This window comes from Budorcas taxicolor, chromosome 17 (assembly GCF_023091745.1).
Source record: "Budorcas taxicolor isolate Tak-1 chromosome 17, Takin1.1, whole genome shotgun sequence".
In the NCBI taxonomy this organism is placed as follows: Eukaryota; Metazoa; Chordata; class Mammalia; order Artiodactyla; family Bovidae; genus Budorcas; species Budorcas taxicolor.
Window position 1 is genome coordinate 50,265,242 of NC_068926.1, and position 27,526 is coordinate 50,292,767.

At 42.3% G+C, this 27,526-nt stretch overlaps 1 non-coding gene across 1 annotated transcript; it reads right to left on the reverse strand.

Moving 5' to 3' along the window:
- Positions 1 to 8,573: 8,573 nt before the first annotated feature.
- On the reverse strand, positions 8,574 to 8,646 carry TRNAG-CCC (transfer RNA glycine (anticodon CCC)). Its single transcript has one exon. It is a non-coding gene; the product is annotated as a tRNA-Gly (tRNA).
- Positions 8,647 to 27,526: the final 18,880 nt, after the last annotated feature.

The following is a 27,526-nucleotide window of genomic DNA, read 5'->3' on the forward strand; positions in this document are numbered from 1 at the left end:
AAAAGGGGGTTTCCTGTAAGAAACCTGCAATATGAAAAAGAATATGGGTACATATGTACAACTGAGTCACTTTGCTGTACACCAGAAACTATCACAACATTGTATAACAACTATACTTCAATTTTAAAAAATGAATATGGGGCACTTCCCTGGTGGTTCAGTGGTTAAGACTGAGCTTCCGCTGCAGGTTCGATCCTTGGTCAAGGAGCTAAGATCCAACATGCCTTGTTGACAAAAACCCAAAATGTAAAATAGAAGCAATATTGTTATAAGTTCAATTAAAACTTTTAAAATGGTCTATGTTTTAGAAAAATGCAGTGGACATTCATGTACATGTTTTTTGTTAGACATAAGCCTATGTTTCTCTTGTGTATACAGCTGGGAGCAAAAATGCTGTGCTCGAAGGTAAGTGCAGGTAAGCTTTCCCAGATCCCACCAAATGAACTTCAGCTTTCACAGAGGCTGTATCTCTCCACAACATTGGCTTTAGATCACCAAGAGTGTCAAGTTCTGAGATTTTTTTCCCCTGACTTTAAACCACAATAGTCATTGCTCTTGGTAAAATATTGTATATCACAGCTATGACTCTTTGTGGGCTGCAGAGTAGCCTGGGTACCATCCATCCTATGTGGATCAGAAGAAGAAAACCTGCCCATCCATTCTTCACTACTTCCTCTCGCTGGAAATCCTGGCCATCCTTTCTGCACAATCGATCGACTCTTTCTTCATCGCTTTATTTTGAGTCTCTATCCTATTTCTACATCCCCCAAACATTTGTTCTCAGTGCCCTCTGCTTTGCTACAGAAAATAAAAATCCCTGGGTGGAAGCAAAACAAAAAGGAAATGAAAGAAATCTACAGAAACATCGCATGTGGATTTCAATCTTTATAACCTCCCTATTTTGTAATAGATTTCTATCAGAAATCTGTTAATCCGCTGCCAAATGGCCAGAGTTCATGTTTCCGGTGTGTTCAGCACTCCCTCGGGGTTTGCGTTATCAGAGAAGATGCCTCATGCACTCACCTGCTCCATTAATACATCACGCAGGATGGAACCAAGTGTCTTTCGCAGGCTCACCAACTGCACCACTGGCTGAGAGCAGGGAAACTTAATTGGTTCTAAAACAGGCAAATTAAGGACATGCTGAGTCTTCCCTCTCAGAGATCAATCCAAACACTTTCACAGAAGCATAGAGATGCTCCTTGGGGTGAAATAAATGTTAATGTTAAAAGAAAGTCAAAATATACCCCCTTCCCTCCACAAAAAAGGCTCAAATCAGTTTCTAATGCTTTAAAGAGAAAAATGACATTCTGGTTTTACACAGACTAAAGTCTGCTAAAATATGTCAATACTCAGAGCTTAGCAGAAAGGGTGCAGGGGTGTGTTGGTTTAGCTTTGCCGCAGATGTGAGCACAATGGTGGGGGCTGGCTCTGGAGTAAAAAATGGCAACTCTTTTTCTTTCTTTTTTTTTTTTTTTGGTTGCTTCGCAAAGCTTGTGGGATCTTAGTTCCCAGACCAGGGATTGAACCTGGGCCCCAGCAGTGAAAGCACCAAATCACTGGACCACCAAGAAAGTCTCCAAAGATGTCAACTCTTCAGAGACTATAGGACATTCTCTTCTGACTGGGACTTAGTGGCTATTAATTTAATAGCAGCCCCAGGCTGGAGTGAAATTATAGATACAATTCATGGGGCTTCTCAGAAAATAGAAATATCGTAGAGGTCTCCTGAAGACAAAAATATGAACTGGTCTGTACATTAGCTGCTGATCTCCTATGGCTGTTACCTGAAAGAATACTAAAGATATCAACATTAAAGAGTCCTCCTCCTCTGTCTCTACCCTACCCCTCCATTTATCTTTGTTCCTCATCTGCTTATGCAAACTCTGTCAATCAAAAGTGAGAATAATTTATAAATCTCTTCATAGATTTTCGATTGAGACACAGTTGATGCCCTTAACATCTGTGTTATCAAGTCAACCATATATAATAAAATGTCATTCAGTCATGAAGACAGGAATCGTGTCATTCGTGACAGCATGGATGAACCCAGAAGACATATGTTAAGTAAAAGAAGAGACATAGAAAGGCAAGTACTGCGTGATCTCATTTATATTGAAATCTAAGAAGTTCAACTTAGAGAATAGAAGGGCTGCTGCCAGGGACTGAGGGTAGAGGAAAGATGGGAAGACACCAGTCGAAGAGTACAAACTTTCAGAATACAGAAAGTATTCTGAGTATTTCTTTCTTTTCAAAAGAAAATTTTCTTCTTCCTTCAGAAGAGTGCAAACCTACAATTTAAAACTCAGTTCTGGGCTTCTAATGTACAGCAGGGTGACTAGAGCTAATAATACTGTAATACTATATTATATACTTGAAATTTGCTAAGAGAGTAGATATTAAATGTTATCCCCCACCCTCAAGAAAGGTAACCATGTGAGGTGATGGATTAAGCCAATTAGCTTAATTGTGCAATTTTTTACAATGAATATATCAAGTTATCACATTTTATACCTTTAAATATATGCAATTTTAAAATATATATGCAATTTTAATTTGTCAATTATACTTCAGTAAGGCTTAGAGGAGTAAGAGAAGTTGAATTTTAGGGGGAAAAAGTCAGAATGCATTTACTTCTTTATTTATGTATTGGCTGAGCAGTGTGGTTTGTAGGATCTTATTTCCCAGATGAGGGATTGAACCCTCACCCTTAGTAGTGAAAGCATGGAGTCCTAACAACTGGATCGCCAGAATATTTTACATCATGACAGAATGCTGAAAAGGAACTCCAATGCACACATGTTGTCTATTTTTATTTTATTTTTCAAAGCATATTGTCTCTTTTTGAAGGGGCTGGGTCTCAAATGAACAGATGGGGCATGGTCTGCTGTCAACACTGCAGAGAGACTGAAAAAGGAACAGGACATGCAGATCTTATTGTATAAAGACTTGCTCGTAACTGACTGACACTCTTGCTATCTTCTTCTTCCACTGACGGTGACCCTGCTTGACCCACAAGACAGAGAATGAGCAGCTCAGATAGGCATCAAGGCTGCCTGCTACACATGGACCGACAGGGCATGGCTGTTGTGAGCTGCAAGGAAAGACACAGAAGAATTCTCTGAAGCCAGCACAGCCACTCAGCTGTCCATGCAAAGGACAAGGCTTGAGGCCAACAGAGCAAGAGGGACACAGCAACTGTAAGATCCACCTTCCCAGGAGGCTCTCACTTTCTTGTGGCTGGACATCCATCCTCTGAGGACCACTGTGCCACTTCCTACACATCAGCCCTGTTCTTACTGAGGGCTTTCACCATCCTATTTGATAGAGCTGTCACTGGCCATGTCAATTGCAACATATCCACTCTATGAAAATTTCAGAGAATGCACCAGAATGAAAAGACATCCATGGACACGTCCCTGACTGCATGCTAAACATGGTTCATACAACTTCTGGAACTAGTCTCCTGCGGGACTATGATGTCACAGACCCCAGTTACCATTTTCAGTGGGGGTAGGTCTATAACGGTAGTTAATTTTCCTCAGACCCACTTCGGAGCTGGGAAAGTTCTCAGGAGTTCCCTGAAGCTTAGCATCAAAGCTGCCCTCCCCACCATAGAGCCACCTGATAACTGACATCCCTGGTGTGTAAACTCCTCTGTCTCCAGGGCTGCAAAGAAGGGACAATTGACACCATCCTCCTAATATAACCCCTCCTCAATATAAAAATCCTGAGTAGTGCATTAGAGCCTTATCCCAATGCTGTTTGAGGATCTTTAATTCAATAGCTCATCTTTAAGCCGGTTGTTATCAACTGCAAACAGGGTTTCCCTTATGGCTCAGATGGTAAAGAATTTGCCTGCAATGCCGGAGGTCCAGGTTCAATCCCTGGGTTGGAAATATCCCTTGGAGAAGGGAATGGCTCCCCACTCCAGTATTCTTGCCTGGAGAATTCCATGGACAGAGGAGCCTGACAGGTTACAGTCCACTGGGTCAAAAAGACTTTGACACAACTGGGCGACTAACATTAATATACTAGCAAATACATTATATTACATTATCAACTTGAATGAAAGTGTACCATTTGAATGAAGTCACTGCTGTTTGATGTGGATAGACTTTGGATTTAATCTGAAATGCTAGTCATGGACCCTCTAAGTACAGAATCATTTTATCCTCATGAAAATGAAGCTATTAGGGAACAGAGGACACAGAGTAAATGAAAAGTTATGATGGAAAAAAAGTTGCTCCTATTGAAAAGACTCCAGTCATAATAGGTGAAATTCTTAATTCTGGGGAGATAATTGGGTTGTGGAAATTCTCTAAACATTTGGCCTAAGAAGGAAACTTGGCAAAATATATCAACACCCAGTGGGATGAAGCAGTTGGAGTTTTGGTAAATCACAGGTGCAAAAATTTCCACATTTCCATTGGTATTTATCAGAATTAAGCAACTACGATGTTGATTAATATGAAATTGACATTTTTTAACATCCCCTTTTCATACAGAGGAAAGGAGTATTCCAGCCTTGCGTGAATACAGCATCCATCAGCACACAGAAGACATCCAACATCCTTTATCCTTTCTCACACCTGAGCTTTAGCTAAAACAGAGACAGGGGGCAGTCTCTGCCCACCTAGAACAGGAAGGAGGAGAAGGACCCACGGATATATTTCAAACCAGTGACCCAGGAGCTTGTTTTCCTGTCTCTTCCTTAGTTAAATACACATTTCCTGCAATGCGGGAGACTGCCTGCAGTGTAGACCTGGGTTTGATCCCTGGGTCGAGAAACTCCCCTGGAGAAGGAAATGGCAACCCACTCCAGTATTCTTGCCTGTAAAATCCCATGGACAGAGGAGCCAGGTGGGCTACAGTCCATAGGGTCACAAAGAGTTGGACACGACTGAGCGACTAAACCACCACCACCATTCAGAAGACTCGCATGCCATCCTCTCAGTGCGTCCATGCCTACATCATTCCTTCGAGGACTGTAGGTCTGCGTAGATGGAGGAAAAAGAGGGCTTGCTCTCTCCTATAAACTGTACCTTTAAGTCCACCACCCCTCCGCAGCAGACACACACATCCACATCTACAGTCTTGACTCTTATCTATAAACTTGAGGACAAATAAAAACTTTCCATCTCATCTTAATAGCACTCTTGTAAATGGTTCGCGTAGCCTAGCAAACAGTGGGAAGACAATAAAAGCAATATTTCTGAGCCATGCTAGAGTTTTGCTCCAGAGAGAGGAAATTGTTTCTTAAATTGCTTCAGCATTTTATTTATTTTCATAACAGAGCAAAACAATAGAAAGAGAGCTGTTTATCTGGCCCTTGGATGTCCTGTTTCTTCCCTCTCCAGCTACATTCCCCCAACTTTCAATTTAGATCACAAGGTGGCCCCAGATTGCTTTCCAGTTTCGTCTTCTAACAACTGCTTGTGATGAACACTTGATTTCTTCTCACTGCTTCCACCATCTCTCTTTTGCTTGGTGGCTTGTGGTTTCTGGAGAGAAAGCAGCCCTTCCCTACTCTGTATCCAGCTGGTGCCACTAGGTCTGACCTATACCCAAACTGCAGGAAAGCATCCGTTCCAGACCTGACACGCAATGCTGTTAGCAGGTGGGGGGTTTGGAGGAGGTCTTTTGCTGTAGCAGCATGAGCTGACTACCACACTCCTATTGCAGGCACACGTGGTCAGTCTCTCCAGTCGTCCCAGACTCTTTGAGGCCCCCATGGACTGCAGCCCACCAGGCTCCTCTGTCCACGTGATTCTCCAGACAAGGATACTGGAGTGGGTTGCCATGCCCTCCTCCAGGGGATCTTCTCGACCCAGGGATCAAACCCAAGTCACCTACCTCTCCTATGTCTCCTGCATTGGCAGACGGTTTCTTTACCACTAGCGCCACCAGGGACTTCTCACACACTCCTGTTAGAGAAGTCTAATGCTCTTCGCCCAGGAAGGTTTCCTTCCCTCCCCCAGGGGGAGAGGAATTTTCTTGGATACAGTTTTCCCAGTACAAAGAGTCTTCACCTATGGGGACTTCCTTGGTGGTTCAGTGGCTGAGACTCCATGCTCCCAATGCAGGGGGCCTGGGTTCCATCTCTGGTCAGGGAAGATCACACATGCTGCAACTAAGACTCAGCACAGCCAAATATATGCATAAGTAAATAATATACATATTTTAATAAGTACTTGGCAATAAGGGCTTTCCCAGGTGGCTCAGTGGTCAAGAATCCAGCTACCAATGCAAGAGACACAGGAGATGCAGGTTCAGTCCCTGGGTCGGGAAGATCCCCTGGAGAAGGAAATGGCAACCCGCTCCAGTGTTCTTTCCTTGATAGTTCAATGGACAGAGGAACCTGGTGGGCTACAGTCCATGGGGTCACAAAGAGTCAGACATGACTAAGCATGCGTGCGCGTGCGTGCACACACACATACACGGCAGTAATGATGTTGTTCAGTCACTCAGTTGTGTCCAACTCTTTGCCACCCCATGGACTGCAGCATGCCAAGTTTCCCTGTCCTTCACTATCTCCCAGCAGAGAAGGCAACGGCACCCCACTCCAGTACTCTTGCCTGGAAAAGACCATGGACGGAGGAGCCTGGTAGGCTGCAGTCCATGGGGTCACTAAGAGTCGGAGACGACTGAGCAACTTCACTTTCACTTTTTACTTTCATGCATTGGAGAAGGAAATGGCAACCCACTCCAGTGTTCTTGCCTGGAGAATCCCAGGGACATGTAGCCTGGTGGGCTGCCATCTATGGGGTCGCACAGAGTTGGACATGACTGAAGTGACTTAGCAGCACTATCTCCCAGAGTTCGCTCAAACTCATGTCCTTTGAATTGGTGATGCCATCCAACCATCTCATCCCCTGTTGCCCCTTCTCCTGCCCTCAATCTTTCCCACCATCACGGTCTTTTCCAATGAGTTGGCTCTTCACCTTAGGTGGCCAGAATATTGGAGCTTCAGCTTCAGCATCAGTCCTTCCAATGAATATTGGCAATAACGTTGCCAATTCTCAAAAAACAGAGGCTTCGCCTATGCCCTGGGGTCAGGGTGGGGCAGCACTTACTTCCCTTCCCCTACAAGCCTCTGGGTTTTGTTTTTCCAAGGCATGGGTATTAGGTAGGGACACTTTAAGAACTTTTAAGAATAGGTACTAGGGACTTCCTCGGTGGTCCAGTGGTTAAGAATTTGTCTTGCGATGTTGGGGATATTAGTTCAGTTCCTGGTTGGGGAACTGAGATCCCTCATGCCTCAGGGCAACTAGGCCCATCAACTGCTGACCCTAAGCGTGACAATGAAAGACCCTATATGATGGAACAAAATCCTGTGTGCCACAGCTAAGACCCAACACAGTCAAATAAAGGAATAAATACTTTTTAAAAAAACCACCTATTATCTCTTAAAAAAAAAAAAAAGAACTGGCTGTATGACTCACTGACAGTATAAGTGTAGAAAAAATTGCTAAAATAGATACATTTATAGGTATAACTGAATCACTTTACTATATACCTGAAACTACTAACATAACATGGTTAATCAACATTGTTGTTGTTTAGTTACTAGGTCCCGTTCAACTCTTTGTGACACCATGGACGGTAGCCCACCAGGCTCCTCTGTCCATGGGATTTTCCAGGCAAGAATACTGGAGTGGGTTGCCATTTCCTTCTCCAGGGGATCTTCCCAACCCAGGGATCGAACCCGAGTCTCCTGCATTGGCAGGTGGATTCTTTACCACTGAGCTACTCCAATACAAAATAAGAATTAAAAAAGGAAGGAAGAAAGAAAGAAAAATTGTTTATTGTCTTTAAGACTCAATGTCTTCATCGATAAAATGAAGGAAGTCTTTCTTTCCACCTCCAGGATCATTGTGAGCATTAATTCAGATAAATACTAGAAAGCATTTAATATAGATCCTAGCACTGAGAGCACTTACATATTAAGTACTCGGTAAAAATGTATTCTATTAGGAGGATTTTAAAATAATTCACCTACTTCTAACTGCTTCATCTTTTTTGTAATGAGTCAGTGTTTTTAAAAGCCATTCAGTGCTTATCCATGGCAAGGAGTACCAGGCCTCTGTGTTATGGCATGCTTTTAACACTGATCAGGGCGATGTTCTGAGAACAGTGCATTCCTGGAAATGGAAAATAATTCCAAGTTTGCATAATTCTCATCTGATCCTCGTAAAGAGTAGCAGGGGTATCTGATTATTAGTCAAAGTGTTATAACTACTGCATGATTGAATTTACATGTTTTAAAGTCTGCGATTATAGGTGAATTATTACTTTTTTGGTAGAACTGCTATTTGAAAACAGGCACATCAAGTGAGCTTGTATTAATCTATTGACAGCTCACTATGATGATTAGCAAACTTTGAAGTTGTACCAGCTGTCAAATTCCATGGAAAATCTGCCTCTTAACTGACTTTGACAGAGGTTTTGATTCCAGGTGGGTATTTTTAAATTTTTATTTTATTTATTTTGGCAGCACTGGGTCTTGGTTGCAGCATGAGGGATCTTCAGTTGCAGCATTCGAACTCTTGGTTGTGGCATGAAGGATCTAGTTCCCTGACCAGGGATTGAACCTGGGTCCCCTGCATTGGGAGCACACAGTCTTAGCCACTGGACCACCAGGGAAGTCCCTTGATTCCAGGTTTAAATAACCAGAAGTTATGCTTTAAAAAGGTTTTCCTAGTTGTCCCTACACTTGGAAGATATTTCCTTCATCCCTGTTCTGTCACGAAATCATGTCCAGGAAAAGGAGGCCCTTGGATTCTCATACTCATTCACCAGCTCTAGTGGCACCTTAAGTCTAATGAAGTCCGGAATGTTCCACCAACGTGAACTTCCACACCTCGCCTGAGGAAGTTCACCTAGAATCAGTGTGACACTTTCAGGAGTTTCCAACTGTTCTGAGCAGCAACTTAATCTTTTCAAACGGACACACACATACACACACACTTATGTACAGACACCCACTTACACAGATACACATACTTACACATAGAGACACACACAACACACATACACAGATACCCACTAACATATCTATACCTACTCTCACACACACACACATACACACACACTTATGCACTTACAAACCTACACATACATGTAGAGATACACATACATACACTCACATATACAGATACCCACTTACACATCTATACCTACTCACACACACAGACACACACACACATTTTGACAACTTGAACCCTCCTCTCTTCCTGCCACTATACACTTGAGACTTGTACCCAATGAAACTCTCCAGAAGAAGAGTATCTTTTCACACTTTAAAACTTCCATCTAAAGTTCTAGACATTGATACTATCCAAATTTGCTTAGGGTCTGGGGGAAAAAGGCCTTCTTACATTCTTCTAGTGGGGATGCAAATTTGCTTAACCTTTTGGAGGCCTCTTGACAATATCCATAGAAACTTTCAAGTGCACAGCAATCTACTTTCAGAAATATATCTAATTTATATGTTTCACCAGCCACCAAAAGTACAGGCACAAGAATATTTATTGCTGCATCATTTGAGGGAAAATGTCATTGGAGCAGGTGTTTGCATAAAGAAACATCAGCTATTCAGCAGAAATGATGAATATTTATTTGTGTAGGAACCATGGCTTCATTTCATTCCATCAACAAATATATTTATTAAGGACATATCAGAAGCCCAGAACAGTGTCTGTCATCAACATTACTTCACTCAACAGGACATATATGGTTCCTTCTCTCTTGGAGTTTATCTCTTAATGGGAAGAAGAAGATAATAAGCAATTAGCAAAGAAATAGACACAGCTATACCAGGTAGAGAGAAGTACTATGAATAAGATTATAGAGTAACAGAATAGAAAATAACTAGCACTAATGTTGCCAAAATTCAGCCTCTATATACTGCAGCCAGATTAAATCTCAGAGACAAGAGTTTTGGATAAAGCAGAAAGAAATAGTTTCACTGTTTTGCCAGGCAAAGGGGGCCACAGGGGGCTAATGTCCTTTAGACTGTATCCTACTCTGTAGGGGTAGTGAAGAGTTTTATAGTTTTCAAGGATTAGGGTGTGTCAGCTCATGGACATTCTTCTGATTGGTTGGTGATGAGGTAATTGGGAGTCAGCATCATCAACCTTCTGGTTCCAACTGGTCTGGGGTCTCTGTGCTTGTGGGCAGCAGACATTCAATTTCTCCCACTGGGTGGGAGTTTCAGTGCCTGCAAAACAGCTCAAAGAACATGGTTCAGAATATTAGCTATAGTTCTCAGGGAAGAACTAAAGATCCTTGACTTTATTTAATGTCTAAAGTATTATTCTTTTGTCTTGCTTTATTGTTTTCCTTTCATCCTGCATTTTCTCACTTCTCTGATTAAGTTTATTCTTTGACTAAAGATAAAAGGCAAGTGGAGGACATGGGTGGGGGTCTATTCTGGGAAGGCCGTGTAGGGTCCTGCTCAGTTGCACTAAAAAATAATTCACACTAAGGCTAACTAGCAAGGAGAGCAAACCAGTCAGTCCTAAAGGAAATAAACCCTGACTATTCATTGGAAGGACTGATGCTGAAGCTGAAGCACCGATACTTTGGCCACCTGATGCAAAGTGCCAACTCATTGGAAAAGGACCCTGATGCTGGGAAAGATTGAGGGCAGGAGGAAAAGGGGGTGACAGAGAATGAGATGGTTGGATAGACGTGAGTTTGAGCAAACACCAGGAGATAGTGAAAGACAGGGAAGCCTGGCATGCTGTGATCTATGGGGTCACAAAGAGCCAGACATGACTTAGCAACTAAACAACAACAAAAAGGCTAACCCAACTTATATTTTATATCATCTTCTAGTGGCTTGGAGAGCACACCCTGAGATGATCCAGGGCATTCTCCGTCTGAATAGTCTGTCAGTGGAGCCAAGATAAAGGGATGGTCTTCAGCAGTCAGAGAAGACTTCCTGAAAGAGGAGAAAAGGAATGGATTGTGGCTCTAGAAGAATCAAGGATTTCTTTAAAATGTCCTTCAGGCAGAGGAAATCTTATTTTTATTAATCTAGTTACAAAGCTGAGCTTTTGATTCAGAAATCTTTGTGAGGAACTAGAAATGATATTGTTCAAACTCACTTCTGGTTAAGCTGTCTGCCAGTCACAAATGAAAATTATGAGTTGACTTAAAAAGATGCCCACGTTGCATGCAGTCTTTTTGTTTTTCTATTTGCATTTACATTTTCATTGATTCCAGGAACACTCCAAATCTTCCAAAATGATTGTGCTTTAATCTTTTGAATCTGCTTTCAAATATTACTGTGTATCAGATCCTTATAAAAAGACGCCGAAACAATAAGGAAGCAATACTCATAAAATGCGGACATGAGCTCACAATCTAGGGGCAGAGAAGGCATTAAGCCATGACAGTAAGTCCCTTGAATATGAACAAGTTCCATTCTGAGAGCACATTTGTAAGCCCAATTTGTTCATAAGTCCAACAAAGTTAGCTTAAGTACCCAATTAACACAATCAGTTATATAATGCTGTGCTGTAATAGGTTTATAATGCTTGTCACACAAATAATACTCTGATAGTTGGATGGCATCACCAACTCACTGGACATGAGTTTGAGTAAACTCTGGCAGTTGGTGATGGACAGGGAGGCCTGGCATGCTGCAGTCCATGGGGTCACAAAGAGTCGGACATGACTGAGTGACTGAACTGAACTGAACGGAATACATTTAAAAAATGCAAAAAATAAAATAGTTTTAATTTTACAGTACAGGACCTTGAAAAGTACAGTAGTACAGTACACCAGCTGGCATACATGGATTGGCATCAAGTGAAGAGGCAAGAAGAGTTACTGACTGGCGGAGGTGGAAGAGGTGGGAAAATGTAGAGCTGAAGGACTGACATCAATAGGAGACAGAGGGCAAGCTGCAATGTCACTCTCACCTGATATTGATAGAACACACACTGGCATCTTTGAAAGTTCGCAACTTGGAGGTTCATACGTAGGGGACTTACTGTAGTTACTTGTATAAGGAGCTTATTACCATTCAGTTCAATAGTTCAGTTCTGGGAAGAAAAAGTTCAGTTAAAATGTCTTTTTGGTTAATGAGCTCCAGTGCAAGGAGGGAGTGGGAAATCCAGAGAAGGTGAAAGTCCTAGAAAAACGGGTTTGCCTTCATCTCTCAGAGGCTGAGTCATACTCAGACCAGGAACTTACAAGTCTCTGTCTATTAAAGTTTCTAGAAGCAATAGCAAAAATCACATCAAATTTTAAACACTTTTAAATTTATTGTTTTTCAAACATATGCTCCCAAGTAGAACAATGGTCTTTTGACATAAAGTGATATAATTATATATGAGGTCCTATGTTGGACAGCAAGGAGATCAAATCAGTCAATCCTAAAAGAAATCAACCCTGGATATTCGTTGGAAGGACTGATGCTGAAACTGAAGCTCCAATACTTTGACCACTTGATGCAATGAGCTGACTGGAAAAGATCCTGATGCTGGGAAGGATTGAAGGCAGGAGGAAGAAGGGGATGACAGAGGATGAGATGGTTGAATGGCATCACTGATTCAATGGACATGAACTTGGGCAAACTCCGGGAGATGGTAAAGAACAGGGAAGCCTGGTGTGCTGTAGTTCATAGGGTCACAAAGAGTTGGACATCACCTAGTGATTGAATGACAACAACAAATTTGAGTTTCAGACCTGGATAAACGTCCTATCTACCTTCTAGCTTCTCTCAAGCTCTGCATTCTTGAGTAGTCAAACCATGACTCTGGTTGAGTTATTTTCACCAAATAGATGTAATTTCAAAAGTGCTGATTAGAACCAGAATCTAAAAGAGAATAAATCATCATTAAATTTAAATGGACCTGGCTCCCTGCTGGTCCAGTGACTAAGGCTCCATGCTCCCAGTGCAGAGGGCCCATGTTCAATCCCTGGTCAGGGAACTAGGTTCTCCCATGCCATAACTAAGACCAGGCACAGCCAATTAAATAGATATTTTAAAAATAAAATTAAAAAAAACTAACAGTACCATCAAAGTGTAAAGACCACAGAGCATGCAGTTTCTCTAAACATCTGTCTGTGATTGATCCATAGATGAATGAAAAAGGGACAGGGTCTTCTCTGTTATAACCTACAGATGTCTGATAAGAATAAATAATGTTTACATTATCACTTTCCATTACACCATCATCCTATTACTCAATGTGACATGTCAGTTTCAGATGCACCTCTGTAATCAATTAACAGTGAATAATTTATATTACCAGCTGTTCCCAAGTGTTTCCAGATGCTGTCTCATGGGAGGCATCTAGTACTTTTCAAAGGTTGCCGCAGGCCCATGTGAATAGCCAAATTCAGTATCTAAACGAAGGGGGTTGTCTTTTCCTTTTTCCAAATATAAAGCTATGATCTGGTCCCTCCACATGGAAAACAGAAATACCAGCTCTTACCATCAAGCTATAAACTTGCAAGACAGGACTCTTGCTGGCTACTGTGTTCTGGTCTTAGTTATGAATATAGCAGTGAGCTCCCATACCCGCTCCCTAGGGGTGGGGCACACAATTCAAGGGCTGATCATAGGTTAGACTTCATCACTTACATGACCCAAGTCACAGGGGGATGCCATTCAAATATGTGGATATCTTGCTTCTCTTCTGAAATGCCACTTAAGGACACGTACACGGGTGAGTGTGTGCTAAGTCTCTTCAGCCATGTCCAACTCTTTGTGACCCTATGGACTGTAGCCCACTGGCTCTTCTGTCCAGGGGATTCTCCAGGCAAGAATATTGGAGTGGGTTGCCATGCCCTCCTCCAGGGGATCTTCCCAAACCAAGGATCAAACCTGCATCTCTTATAGCAGGTGGGTTCTTTACCACTAGCACCACCTGGGAAGCCCCAAAGATATATACGCTTTGCTATTAATCAAACCAAGACTTTACTAGGAAGCCCAAGGCATCACACCATCAAAGAAAATGAGTTGAGATCTTTTGGAACTTCAGACTCCTGTGCACATCAAAACCCATTCAGTGCCTCATCTCTTTCATTCGCAAGATGACAGCTCGGTAACAGAGAAAATGTTCCAGATAACGTGTTCAGGAAGTGTCGACGGGCTGACCAAATGCAGATGGCAGATTTTCATGTTAATGAGTCTCTCTCTTGAAGTTAAAAAAAGTAGTTCTGAAGGAGGCGACTTTAGAACCGTTCTGTGTCCTTGCATTACCTGACGACTTCAGGCAAAGGACTGTAGTCATCTCAGACTCGTTGAGGATGATGTAAATTGGAGAGCTTTTCCAAACATGTCAATGATTCTAATTCTGTTCTACAAAGCTTTTCAGAGTGTTCTTCACCATCCTATTTGAGGTGGCTGAGTAGGGGAGGAAAGGACGAGAAACTCATCAACTCATTGTGCTTTTTCCCCCCCCTAATTTATAGTTTTTTGGTTTTGGCCGCACTGTGACTTATGCAAGGGTCTTAGTTCCCCAACCTGGGATTGAACCCATGCCCCTTGCAGCAGAAGCAGGAAGTCCTAACACTGGACACCAGGGAATTTCCCATGATGCTTTTCAAATTGCCCTGGGTCATTTCAGATCTGGAAGCTATTCTGTTTCTTCCTGCAAAAGTCAGAATAAGAGTGAGTTTGCATGCACACATACACACACACACACACACACACACACACACACACACACACACACTGGTGAGGGGAATTTTCTTTCCTGAGTTCACCAATTCAAATGCTAATGTCTTCCAGAAACATCCAACTAGACACACTCGGAAATAGTGCTCTACCAGCTCTCTGGATCTCCCTTAGCCCAGTCAAGTTGACACATCAAATTAATCATCAGGAACAGCAAAACCCAGCAGCACAGAGACGGTAGATCAGCTATCTAGTCCATTGGCTGGTGCGGAGACAGAAAATCTTACAAGAGCATCTTAGTATGTCTTCGTGCTTGTTGTGCCCTCTGCTGGAAAGTATCCGAGTATCCAGATGCTCAAGTACCTCAAGTATCCAGATGCTTCCTTATATCTTTACCTCCTTCAAATTGTTTAGTCGCTCAGTCCTATCTGACTCTTTGCAATCCCAGGCTCCTCTGTTTGTGGGATTTCCCAGGTAAGAATACTGGAGTAGGCTGTCATTTCCCTTTCCACGTGATCTTCCCATCCCACAGATCAAACCCACGTCTCCTGCTTGGCAATAAGATTCTTTACCTTTGAGCCACTGGGCTTCCCATCTGTCCAAAGACCCCTGCTTTATTTTCCTCCTCCAAACTCATCACTTGACATACTGTTTTGTATTTAAACACAAGTTTGCTGTCTGTCTCCTCTCATTAGAATGTACAAAAAAAGCAAGGGTTTTATTCACTGCTGTAATCTGGACCACTTTAAATCATAATCCTCAAGTGTTAGAATGGATCAGAATCTCCCAGAAGCTTTGTCATAATGAAGATTTGGGGTTCCCACTCCCAGAATTTCTGATGCAGTAGGTCTGGGTGGTACCCAAAAGTCTGAATTTCTACCAAGTTCCCAGGTGATGCTGATGCTGCTGGTCCAGGAACAACACTTTGAGAACCATGGCTCCAAAACTTCTTGGCACAATGTAGGTGCTCAATAAATATTCATTAAATGCATAAATGAATGAACACTCTTATCATGTCTCTTGCTTACTGATAAACCTCTGTGGTCATACCTGACAACATGTCCTCAGCACAGGCCATCTTTTCTCTGGACCTGAGTACAGGTCATACCAGGCTTTGGGAAGTCAGGGCTCCCTTCCCAGAGTCTTGGTGAAGGCCCTCCCCAACAAAGGTGCCTTGAATCTCAGCTACAGCCAATCATTTCTGTACAGATGGTTATAGCTGTGTTCTGTCTTTTTAATACCATCATCAAGATTCCCCTCAAGGAGGACTTTGCCTTTTATGTTCCAAGAGGAATATCATCACCCTGCTTGTCATCAGGGAAAACAAAAATCATCCTAAATATCCAACAATAGAGAAAGAGTTAAGTAAATGATAGTCTAGCCATATGCTGGTGTATCATTCAGCCATAAAGATTATGTTTACACAGACTGTTTTAATAGCTGCAGTAAATGGTTTTTATATAATACTATAAAGAGTGACGCTGGAATAATATTCTCTTGAAAGCTCACTTCTGCTGGCATAGGTGTAGGCCACTTGCGCTGGAATGGCACACAAGTAGCAGTGACAGGGAAGCAGCAGCCTGGTAATGTGTGTTGGTGGATTTGTTTTTCTTTTTAAAAAATATTTATTTATTTTTGGCTGTGCTAGGTCTTTGTTACAACACGGGTTTTTCTCTAGTTGCAGTGAGTAGGGGCTACTCTCTAGTTGCGACGCACGGCGGGCTTCTCTTGTTGTGGAGCACAGGCTCTAGGGTGTGAGGGCTTTCGTAGCCGTGGGGCATGGACTCTAGCGCACAGCTTCCACAGTCGTGGCACATGAGCTGAGCTGTTCCACAGCATGTGGGACCTTCCCAGACCAGGGCTCTTTCCCCTGTCTCCTGCATTGGCAGGCAGATTCTTCAGCACTGTGCCACCAGGCAAGCCCTGGGTTTGGTTTTCTAATTGGAGATGGATCATTGATTGGTTGCAGGGAAAGCAAGCAATGATGGGGAGAGAGTGGCATGGCATGTGTTTCCCACCTAGCCTCTGGACTGGATTTCTGTTTCTCTATTTCAGGGGTCCCCAACCTCCGGGAAGTAATGCCTCATGATCTGAGATGGAGCTGATGTAATAATAATAGAAATAGAGAGGTGGGAGGGAGGTTCAAGAGGGAGGGGACATATGTACACCTACGGCTAATTCATGTTGATGTATGGCAGAAATCAAACCAATATTGTAAAGCAATCATCTTTCAATAAAAAATAATAGAAATAAAAAGCACAGTAAATATAATGCTCTTGAATCATCTCCAAACCACTTCCTACCAACCCCCATCTGTGGGAAAATTATCTTCCACAAAACCGATCCCTGGTGCCAAAAATATTGGGGACCGCTACTCCATTTAGAAGACAGAAGACCAATTTCACAACAACAAAGCAATAGTTAACAGTTATTAAGCCCTAACCATATGCTGGGCACAGCACTGTTTTATGATCTATGCATGTATGCATGTGTTAATTACATTTCATTTATTCAGGGAGCCAATTATTTCAAGAAATAAATGGAACAGTTTTTATGAAACACATGTGTAGCTGTGGGAAAAAACAGGTCCATGTTCATCATATTCATTCATGTGGATTTGCTAGTTAGAAAAAAAAAGATCTCTCTCTTGTGACATTTATATTCTGGTTAGGGGGGAGGTGATAAATAATAAGTAAGCAAATTATAAAGAATACTGGAAAGCAGTAAGTGTTATAAAAATACCTAGTAAGGCGGGTCAAGAGGGTTGAATACATTGAGGTGATTTTAAATAAAAGGAAAAATATACAAGAAAATGATACCCCTTCTGAAAAATTATAGCTGTTGTCTCTAGGAGGATAATTCTATTTTATTTCAGAGTGGTTTTCTAAATAACCCACAACATGGTATATTAAGGACTTATTCTCTAAAACTAACATTTTTCAGAGAAGCTACAGGATAAAATAGAAATGGTTAGCCATATCTGGGCACAGAATATAGCTCTTCTACTTACTAGCTGAACCACCATAATTAGCATTAATTTTTCTCCTCTTTAACAAGGGGAGCTATTTAAAGATTAAATGATACAGCATTTGCTTGTCCATGAGAAATTCTTTTATCTACAGTTAATAAAACCTGACCATAGTAACTTAAATAATGTGCTGTGCTTAGTCACTCAGTTGTGTCCAACTCTTTGCAACCCCATAGCGACTTTCACTTCACTTCACTTTACTTCAGGGGCTTAATGATGTCTGGACAAAAGTTTTGATTTTTTTGGTCATTTGACTCAAAGTCACAAGATGGCTTCTGCAGCTCTAGTCATCACAGCTGTGTCCATAGCAAGAAGAAAAAGAAAGACAGAAGGGATGTGTTGATGATTAGCAAAACAAATGCTTTTTACAAAACCCTACAGAAGAGTTCTACTTTGACCACATTGACTAGGATTTGGCCACTGCAACACAAAGATGATCAGGAGAGGGAGTTATGTAATGGATGCTACATTATCCAATAACTACTTTTTCCCACCTTAAACACAAAAGCACTGTGCCCAGGACATAGGTGTGTGTGTGTGTGTGTGTACACATGCACACACTCAGCCATGTCCAATTTCTTGCAACCCCATCGAAATGGAGCCTTCCAGGCTCCACTGTCCATGGAATTTCCCAGGCAAGAATGCTGGAGTGAGTTGCCATTTACTACTCCAGAGGGTCTTCCAGACCTAGGGACTTAACTCAAGTCTCTTGCATCTCCTGAATTGGCAGGTGGATTCTTTAACACTGAGCCACCTGGAAAGCCCATACATAGGAGGCCATCTGTAAATGCTGGCTACTACTATTACCAAATATTTTTAAAGAGTTATTGAAAAGCAGAGACATTACTTTGCCAACAAAGGTCCGTCTAGTCAAGGCTATAGTTTTTCCTGTGGTCATGTATGGATGTGAGAGTTGGACTGTGAAGAAAGCTGAGCTCCAAAGAATTGATGCTTTTGAACTGTGGTATTGGAGAAGACTCTTGAGTGTTCCTCGGACTGCAAGGAGATCCAACCAGTCCATTCTGAAGGAGATCAGCCCTGGGATTTCTTTGGAAGAAATGATGCTAAAGCTGAAACTCAAGTACTTTGGCCACCTCATGAGAAGAGTTGACTCATTGGAAAAGACTGATGCTGGGAGGGGTTGGGGGCAGGAGGAGAAGGGGATAACAGAGGATGAGATGGCTGGATGGCATCACTGACTCAATGGGCATGAATCTGAGTGAACTCTGGGAGTTGGTGACGGACAGGGAGGGCTGGCGTGCTGCGATTCATGGGGTCGCAAAGAGTCGGACATGATTGAGCGACTGAACTACACTGAACTGAACCTTTGCTTTTAGAAAGACAGTTTGGGGTACCACGCTTAAGGAAACACTATCTCTTCTCCGTATCCCCAGTGCAGCTGGTTACCATTATTATTTTCTAGTTAGCAACACTTGATAATATGTAGGCTTTGTTCAATGTGCTCACACTCCAGTTTTCATCAGCTGAAGCCATTTTCCCAGGGACATCCACCTGCACTGCTTAGCTAGGAGTATTTGGGGTTAATTCACTAGAAGCCAAGTGGTTCTTGAGGGCTCCCCAAGGAGATTCAACTCAGAAAGTCCCCCCATTTCTACCACCCAGAGGATCAGCCAACCCATAAACAGCAGTGGGGACAGAATCACGCTACTAAAGTAACCTGTAGAGTCACAGGCAGCAGATCTGTCTACATCTTTGACACCAATCTGGTCCACACATCACCTCCTCTCAGGTGGAAAGTTGAAGAACCCCTAATTGCCTTCCTGATGGGTCTCATGTCTGTGCTGGAGCAACTGTTTCCAATAATGAAATGAATCATGCAACGCTCCCATTTAAAAGCCTTCAACAACACTGCATTATTTTTTTTTAGTATTTATTTATTTGGCTGTGGCGGGTCTTAGTTGGAGCACATGGGGCCTCCCATTTTTGTTTGGGGCATGTGGGATCTTTGGTTGCGGTATGTGAACTCTCTGTTGCGACATGTGTGATCTACTTCTCTGACCAGGGATGGAACCCAGGCTCCCTGCTTTGGGAGTGCAAAGTCTTAGCCACTGGACCACCAGGGAAGTCCCTGCATTAATTTTTTTAATTGACTTATAACATCATATTGATTTTAGGTGTACAATGTGATGGTTTGATATTTGCATAAATTGTAAAATGATGACTACTATGAGTTTAATTTACAGTTAAACTATAAAAAGTAGTTATAATTTTTTGTATCCAGCATCTCACATAGTTAAATTTTTTCCTTGTGATGAGAGCTTTCAAGATTTCTTTCCTTAGCAACTTTCAAATATACAACACGGTATTATTAATTATAGTAACCTTGCTATATCTTATGTGCCCCAAATATATTTCTCTTATAACTGAAAGTTTGGACCTTTTGAACCCATTCTTTGTGGAATTGCTTAAACACAGATTTTATCGTAAATGCAATGGGAGAGTAAGATAGGGATTAAAGAATGCAAAATGATTTGTTGTTCAAACTGTCCACATTAATCCAACCATGTACTATAGCACCTCCCCACAGGGTACTCTGAGGATTCAGACAAGGCAGTGAATGTAACAAACTCATTACCTAAAGAAAAACAAGACATAAAATTATGTATATATATTAATATATTATGGTATATATTATATATTATAATTTAGTATCATATATACACATGCATGCTTATGCATACTAAGTCGCTTCTGTCCTATCTGACTCTTTGCTATCCTATGAACTGTAGGCTGCTGGGCTCCCCTTTCCATGTGATTCTCCAGGCAAGAATACTGGAGTGGGTTGCTGGGCTCCCCTTTCCATGTGATTCTCCAGGCAAGAATACTGGAGTGGGTTGCTCCCCTTTCCATGTGATTCTCCAGGCAAGAATACTGGAAGATCCTCCAGGGGATCTTCCCCACTCAGGGATCTAACCCACATGTCTTATGTAAAGAATCCAAAGAGTGGTCCCTGGCGGCCTTCTGATACCCAACCCCAGCTCACTTCTCATCTTTCCCTGTGGCCTCCTCCTCCCGCCCTTGACACAGCCACTGAGGTTATTTATCCCGCAGACGCACAGCAGCTTTCGGCCTCCAGGAAAGGTGGTCTGGTTTTCCTACGCCTTCACACTCCTGAGCACACAGACTTGATTGACATTGATGACTGACTTGGAGAAGAAAGTGAAATGGGTGGAGAAAGTTTGTTTGGGGCCGTTTCGGGAAGCCTTTAAGCGGGTCACACGTAGGAGCCGGTGGCAGCTGCCAGCGCACACGGGGCACCGAAAGCCCAGGAGCCATGACTCTTCCCTGCAATTCTTCAATCTTGGCAGCGAGGCCTGGATGCTGATTAAGTAGCTAATTCGGGAAAATTAAAGATGCTCCAGAACCTTAGTCTTGGCGGCGTCTTTTCTCCAGACGCCAGGGCAGCGGAGCGCCTGCCTCCGCAGGTGACATGGATGTCGTTCCCTGGCCAAGAGATGGAAGGTGAACAGATGGAAGGAACTCACTGATGGGGCCGCTCTCTTCCTCACCCCTCCCATGATACAAATTTAGTGTAAGGAGGAATAAATAAAAATCTCTATTCGAATGAAGCAGCAAAGATGCTTTCAAAACGGCATTCATCAGGTGAGCTGTTCAGTAAGCCATAAGCGCTGCACCAGGGGCAGAGAGGAGCACGCGGCAGGGTCTTTGGTGACGCCCTGATGCCCGGAACCGCCTCCGTCACCTGTCATTCCCCGCGCGCTGGGGCGAGGACGTGGATCGTGAGTACCTTCAGCCTCACCCTTCATTCATTTCAGCCATGCACCCTCTGCCTGGCAAAGAGAGGAAGGAACCCAGCGCACCGAAGCTTATATATCATTGAACTATGATTTCTTGACCCTCTATCAGCTGAGAGCAGACTGTAGCAGTGACCCAAGTGCATGAACTCCTGCCTTCACAGGGCTTAATTCTTGTGTAATATCTAGAAAGAAAAATGGGCAAATGGAATGCTTTCATAATACCTTCATTCCTGAAATAAAAAAGAGGGCTAAGAAGACACAGAGACTAAAAGAAAGAAAAAGGAATTCAACCAAATGTACTGAGCATGGGGTATGTATCCAAAATACAAGAGCTGCTCAAAGAGCATCAAGAAATCAGAGAGTAAGCCAAAGGCTTGACCTGATTTATGAATTTTTCTTCTGGGCTTACAAATTGCTCTTTCTGGAATTTTATATGCACTTAGTTAGAATCCAGAATGGTGATTCCTTTTTGGGTGATCAATCAGAGTTGTGTGGTCCTTTAATTCTGCCTGTTATATACAGATTTCTCTGGGGGAGGAATCAAAAGAGAATTTGTAGGTCAATAAATTACTGGGGATAACTGGAGGAACCAACATTTATGGAATATCCGGGATATTCTAAGAGCCATGATTTAATATTATGAATTTATAAATCCCTGCTCTTCTTCAAGTCAAGCATTCTTATTTTCACTTTATAGTTGAGGAAAACGAGGTGCAAAGAGCTAAAGTAAGAAGTTGAAAGTAGTCTGGTGGCCAAATCAGACCCACAGATGTTTTTGAATTTTTGATCCTATCATGTTAAAAATTAGTTACCAAAATTTCAAATGCATAGGATTTCATATTTAAAAATTCAGATTTCTCTGAATTTCAGAGATTTCAGAGATCTAAAATTCAGATTATGGCAGGACTGTCATCCCAGCTTGCCTATAAAATTAGACTTTTTCTTTACCTCATACACCAAAACTAATTCAAAAGTGGATTATAGACCTCAATGTAAGTTCTGAAATTCTAAAGCTCTCTGAAGAAAACATGAAAGCAAATCTTCATGACCTTGGACTAGGTAATGGTTTCTTAGTTATGACACGAAAAACATATGTGACAAAAGAAAAAATGGATATTGGACTTCATCAAAATTAAAACTTCTGTTCACCAGAAGACATCACTGAGAAAGTGATAAGACAGCCCCCAATGGGGGAAAATATTTGAAAATCATATATCTGAGAAGGGACTTGTATGTACAAGATATAAATAACCCATACCAGGGCTTCCCTTGTGGCTCAACTGGTAAAGAATCCACCTGCAATGTGGGAGACCTGGGTTCGATCTTTGGGTTGGGAAGATCCCCTGTACCCACTCCAGTATTCTGGCCTAGAGAATTCCTTGGACTGTAATAGTCCATAGGGTCACAAGAGTCAGATACGACTGAATGACTTTCATTTTCTCATTCAACACCAGACCACCTAATTTTTTAAACGGGCAAATAATTTGAATGAAAAGTTATATGTAAAAAATATTCAGAAATGGTGAATAATCACATGAAAGTTTGCGCAACATCTTTAGTCATTAGGTAAATGAAAATCAAAACTAGTGTGAGATATTTTAAATTCAGAATCTAAAAGTTGGACAATAGTATGTATTGGAAAAGAAATGGAAAAGCTGAAACCCTAACACATTGCTGGTGGGAATGTAAAATTGTGCAACTGCTTTGGAAAATATTTTGGCAATTCTTCAAACAGTAAAACATAAAGTTACCACATTACCCAGAAATTCCTCTCCTAAATAACACCCAACAGAATAGAAAATAAATGCCTACACAAAAACATGTACACAAATGTTCATATCATGATTTTTCATAATAAACAAGAATTGAAACAAAAGGTTTCTTAACTGATGTATTGATAAAGTATGGCCTATCCATCCAATGGAATATTGTTCTGTTAGAATAAAAAGGAATGACGTATGGATCCATGGTAAGACATGATGAATTTTGAAAACAATATGCTAGATACATAGCATATTTCTTTCTTTGAAAGAAGCCAGATACAAAAGGCTATCCTATGATTTTGTTTATCATGGTACTCATTGTATCATTATATTATTCATTATATGAAATATCCATAATGGTAAAATTCATCAAGACTGATTAGTAGTTGCCAGGGCCAATGGTTGCAGTGGGGGAGGGGGCAGAATATTCTAACAGGGTGATGAAAATATTCTGGAATTAGGAGTCTGAGTGAACTCCGGTAGTTGGTGATGGACAGGAAGGCCTGGTATGCTGTGATTCATGGGGTGGCAAAGAGTCAGACACAACTGAGCGACTGAACTGAACTGAACTGATGGTTGTATAATTTTGTGAATACACAAAAAAAACCCCACTAAACTGTATCCTTTTAAAAAAATGAGTTTTATGTTACATCAATTGCATTGCAATAAGACCACCATTTGAAAAAAAAACACTAAAGGACATGACAGATAGATATTTTTAAATCATCATAATTCTTTTTAGATATCATGACAACTTCATTGTTATGAGCTTCCTTTTCTTTTCAGCCCTAACAGGTAAGAGAAGGTTTAAGACAGGAGAATCCCAATTAATGAGAATTGATCGTTGTCCTATAGTCCCACACGACTCCAGTCTAGTAGACTGGAAAACTGATGATGCCCACCCCCACCTTTCTGGCTTATTTTGTTAAACTTAACCCAAAACTATGATTTACCTCCCTGTGCCACTGAGAAGGAGCAGGACTTTCTGAGCAGGAGAAGCGGGTCCTTCTCCCACCCCCTGGCCTCCGCCTGCCTTTTGTCTGTGGAAAAGCTTTAGCAAAAGAATAAGCTTAATCAGAGAAGTGAGAAGATGTAGAAACAAAGGAAAATAGTCAAAGGAGACCAAATAATGATAGTTCAGTCATTAAGCAAAGGCAAAGACCTCTAGTTCCTTCTCAGGGGCAATAGATCACATTCTGAGCCATCTCCTGTGAGCTCTCTTATAGATACCGAAACCCCCACCAGGTGGAAGAAGTTAACTACATGATTACCAGACTGAAGCCATGACATAAGCTGCCACAATTCCAAGAATCAGCCTGAAAGAAATGCGAGCAAACCGACCTTGGAACTGAAGATTCATTGTATTTAAAACAATCAAGAGGTTACCAATCAGACCACTGAGGCCCAACTTCAGGAGGACTGTCAGAGCTGAGTGTGCTCTTTCTGCATGTAGCCCCCTCCTTCTGTCCATAGAAACTCTTGCCCACTGATTATCAGGAGGTCGGGGAGAATTCAGCCTTTGGACAAGCGCCCAAACTCCCCCACCCCCAATCCCAGTGGCTAGCATCCGGAATAAAGCAAACTTCCCCTTACTATCAACTTGCCTCTTTATTGGCATTTGAGTGACGAGCAGCCAGACCCCACTTTCAGTAACACCATGGCTAGTCTTTGACGTTAGAACATTTTTTTTAAAATCATTGGAAACACATCCCCCAGATCCGGACTCTAAAGGGTCTTCTGCCACCAGTTATAACACAGATGATACGTGCATGCCCGTGTTCATTAAAGACAGTCGCAGTGGAGTGGCTCTCAAGTTTTCTGTCACTGCCACACTTTCATGTGGGAGAAATCCTGGGTAGCCTGTCAGAACGTGGAGCTGCCTTGACATACATTCCAATCCAAATGATAAATCTCCCTGGCGTAGATTACAGAAGCTGGTCAGAGATTCTCAGCTCTGGCTGCTCATTATAATCACCCCAGAAGCTTTGTAATAATGTCATCCATCAATTGGGTTTCATCTCACAGGAACTGAATCAGAGTCTCAGGGGCTGAGTCCCAGGCACGTTTATTTTCAAAAGAGCTTAAGATTATTCACTCCATTGTGCAGCCATGGTTGAGAAATCCTAATTATGTAAAATCAGCCAAAAGCATACTTGGGCAGTAGATGGGTGCAGTTAATACAAGAGATGCATATTTCAAAGTCTTGTTCTGTTGTTAATCTCAGCGGCACTCACTGTCATTCTCAGGAAGGTGAATCGATATGGAAAGCCAAGGTACTCATAAGGTTGTCTTTGGGTTTTTCCATTTCCAAGAATATCAGAGAAGACAAAGACGAGGGTTAAAGCTGCCTGACTCAGGCTCCTCTCCTCTCCTGGGGCATTCTCTACGTGTGGGGTCTTCTGCAAGGACACCATAGCTTCCAAGGGCACCATCATTTCCTGGGTGGTGAATGCCAGCAAATGCAAGGACTAAACACTCTTTTGAAGCTGACTGGTGTTGTTCCAGGGGCTCCAAAGCGCTCTGGTACCATTAATTCCTTTATGTCTCTACACCGAAAAGAATTCAGTGAGAGGCAAAGTGATAGATAAAAAGTGATTTATTAGAAGAGGATGCTTGTGAAGTTTACAAGTGGGCGAGCAAGGAGGTGTCGCATCCCAAGAACTTTTGGGGTTCTAGTTTTATAATCAAAGGAAAAGTGAGGTGGGGGGAATCTTCTTTGTCTTTCTTGAGTAGACGTCACGTGTCCATCATCAGCTCCTCCTCCAGGTTGGACAGGGAAGTCTTCTGGTCCCTACATGGTCAAGGTAGGTCCACAGATTATTGGTTTTTCCGTAATGTCCTACGGATCATTAACTTATGGAGCTCACTGGGCAGGATGTGGGTCTCGTGCCTCCACTATTTGACTGTCTGGGGGCACGTATTCTGCTTCTGTTGCGTGGCTTTTCGCTAAGCGGGCCTGCTTGGTTTTGTGGTTAAGCAAACCCGCTTTGCTGTGTGCTGTGCTGTGCTTAGTCACTCAGTCGTGTCCAACTCTTCGTGACCCCACGGACTGCAGCCTCCCAGGCTCCTCTGTCCATGGGGATTCTCCAGGCAAGAATACTGGAGTGGTCACCATGCCCTCCTCCAGGGGATCTTCCCGACCCAGGGTATCTTCTCGAACCCACATCTCCCACATTGCAGGAGACTCCTTACCAACTGAACCACCAAACTGCTTTTTTTGAGTAATCACTAAATTTCAGGAGTTCCCCATTACAAACCTCTAATGGGATTTACTATTTAATCACCTACTTTGTCCCTTTACTCTGTCCCTGTCAATTTCATTGAAACAAAATAAGTTCTTTGGACTCAGCCTAAAGACCCTTCACTCCACCTCTTGCACAGAAGTCAGAAATGCATCATGAATGAAATCAGCCCAAGCTTGGGCGTGTGGCCGAAGGGAGATTTTCCTTTTCCTTCTCAGTTCTTTTGGCTGGCATTTAAAATGATATAAGGTAGATTACCAGGAGAAAAAAAAAAAGGTGTTAACATTCACATAGGGAATCCTATAAGTATGAAGAATTCCAAAGACAATCAGGCAAGGTGAGGTATATGTTGACAAAATATTAATCAGTCAACCTAAGAAAGAAATGGAAAATTTTATTTGAGCCAAATTTGAGGATTATAACCTGGGAAGAGCATTTCAGAAAGCTCTGAGAACTGTTCCACCCATTAGATGTCAAGATGCAGTTTACCTAGATTTTTTGATACAGAGGGCTGTTCATGAAATGATGTCGTATTATTGGCAGTTTACATAATCCAGATGAAGGTGCCATTATGGTGAGTCCTGTGAGCCCCTTACAAGATCAAGAAGAAATGTTATCTTTTAAGGAGCTGTCTTGTTGGTCCCAGTGTTGCAGGTAGTGGGACCCCTTTCAGGGCCCAAGAGTAGGCTGTGGTCTCACACTCTGAAATGAATTGTCTGAGGAGACACACGTGCTGACAAAGCAAGAGATATTATTGGGAAGGGGCGCCCAGGCGGAGGGCAGGAGGGTCAGGGAACCCAGGAGGACTGCTCTGCCGTGTGGCTCACAGTCTGAAGAACTTAAGCTACTCCAATTTGTTACCAGAAAAACTCCATTTTGTAAGGTTCCGGGAAAAGAGCCTTTGGAAATCCCCTGACCTCACCCTACCACCCAATCGGACCCCAGACCAGAATCTCCTGACTTAACGTTCAGGAACTTGTGGTCTACCTAGGTAATAGAGACCAATCAAAAACGAACACACAACCCTTTGAAAGAAAGTGACCAATCAGATGTCCCCCTACCTAGAAATTCTT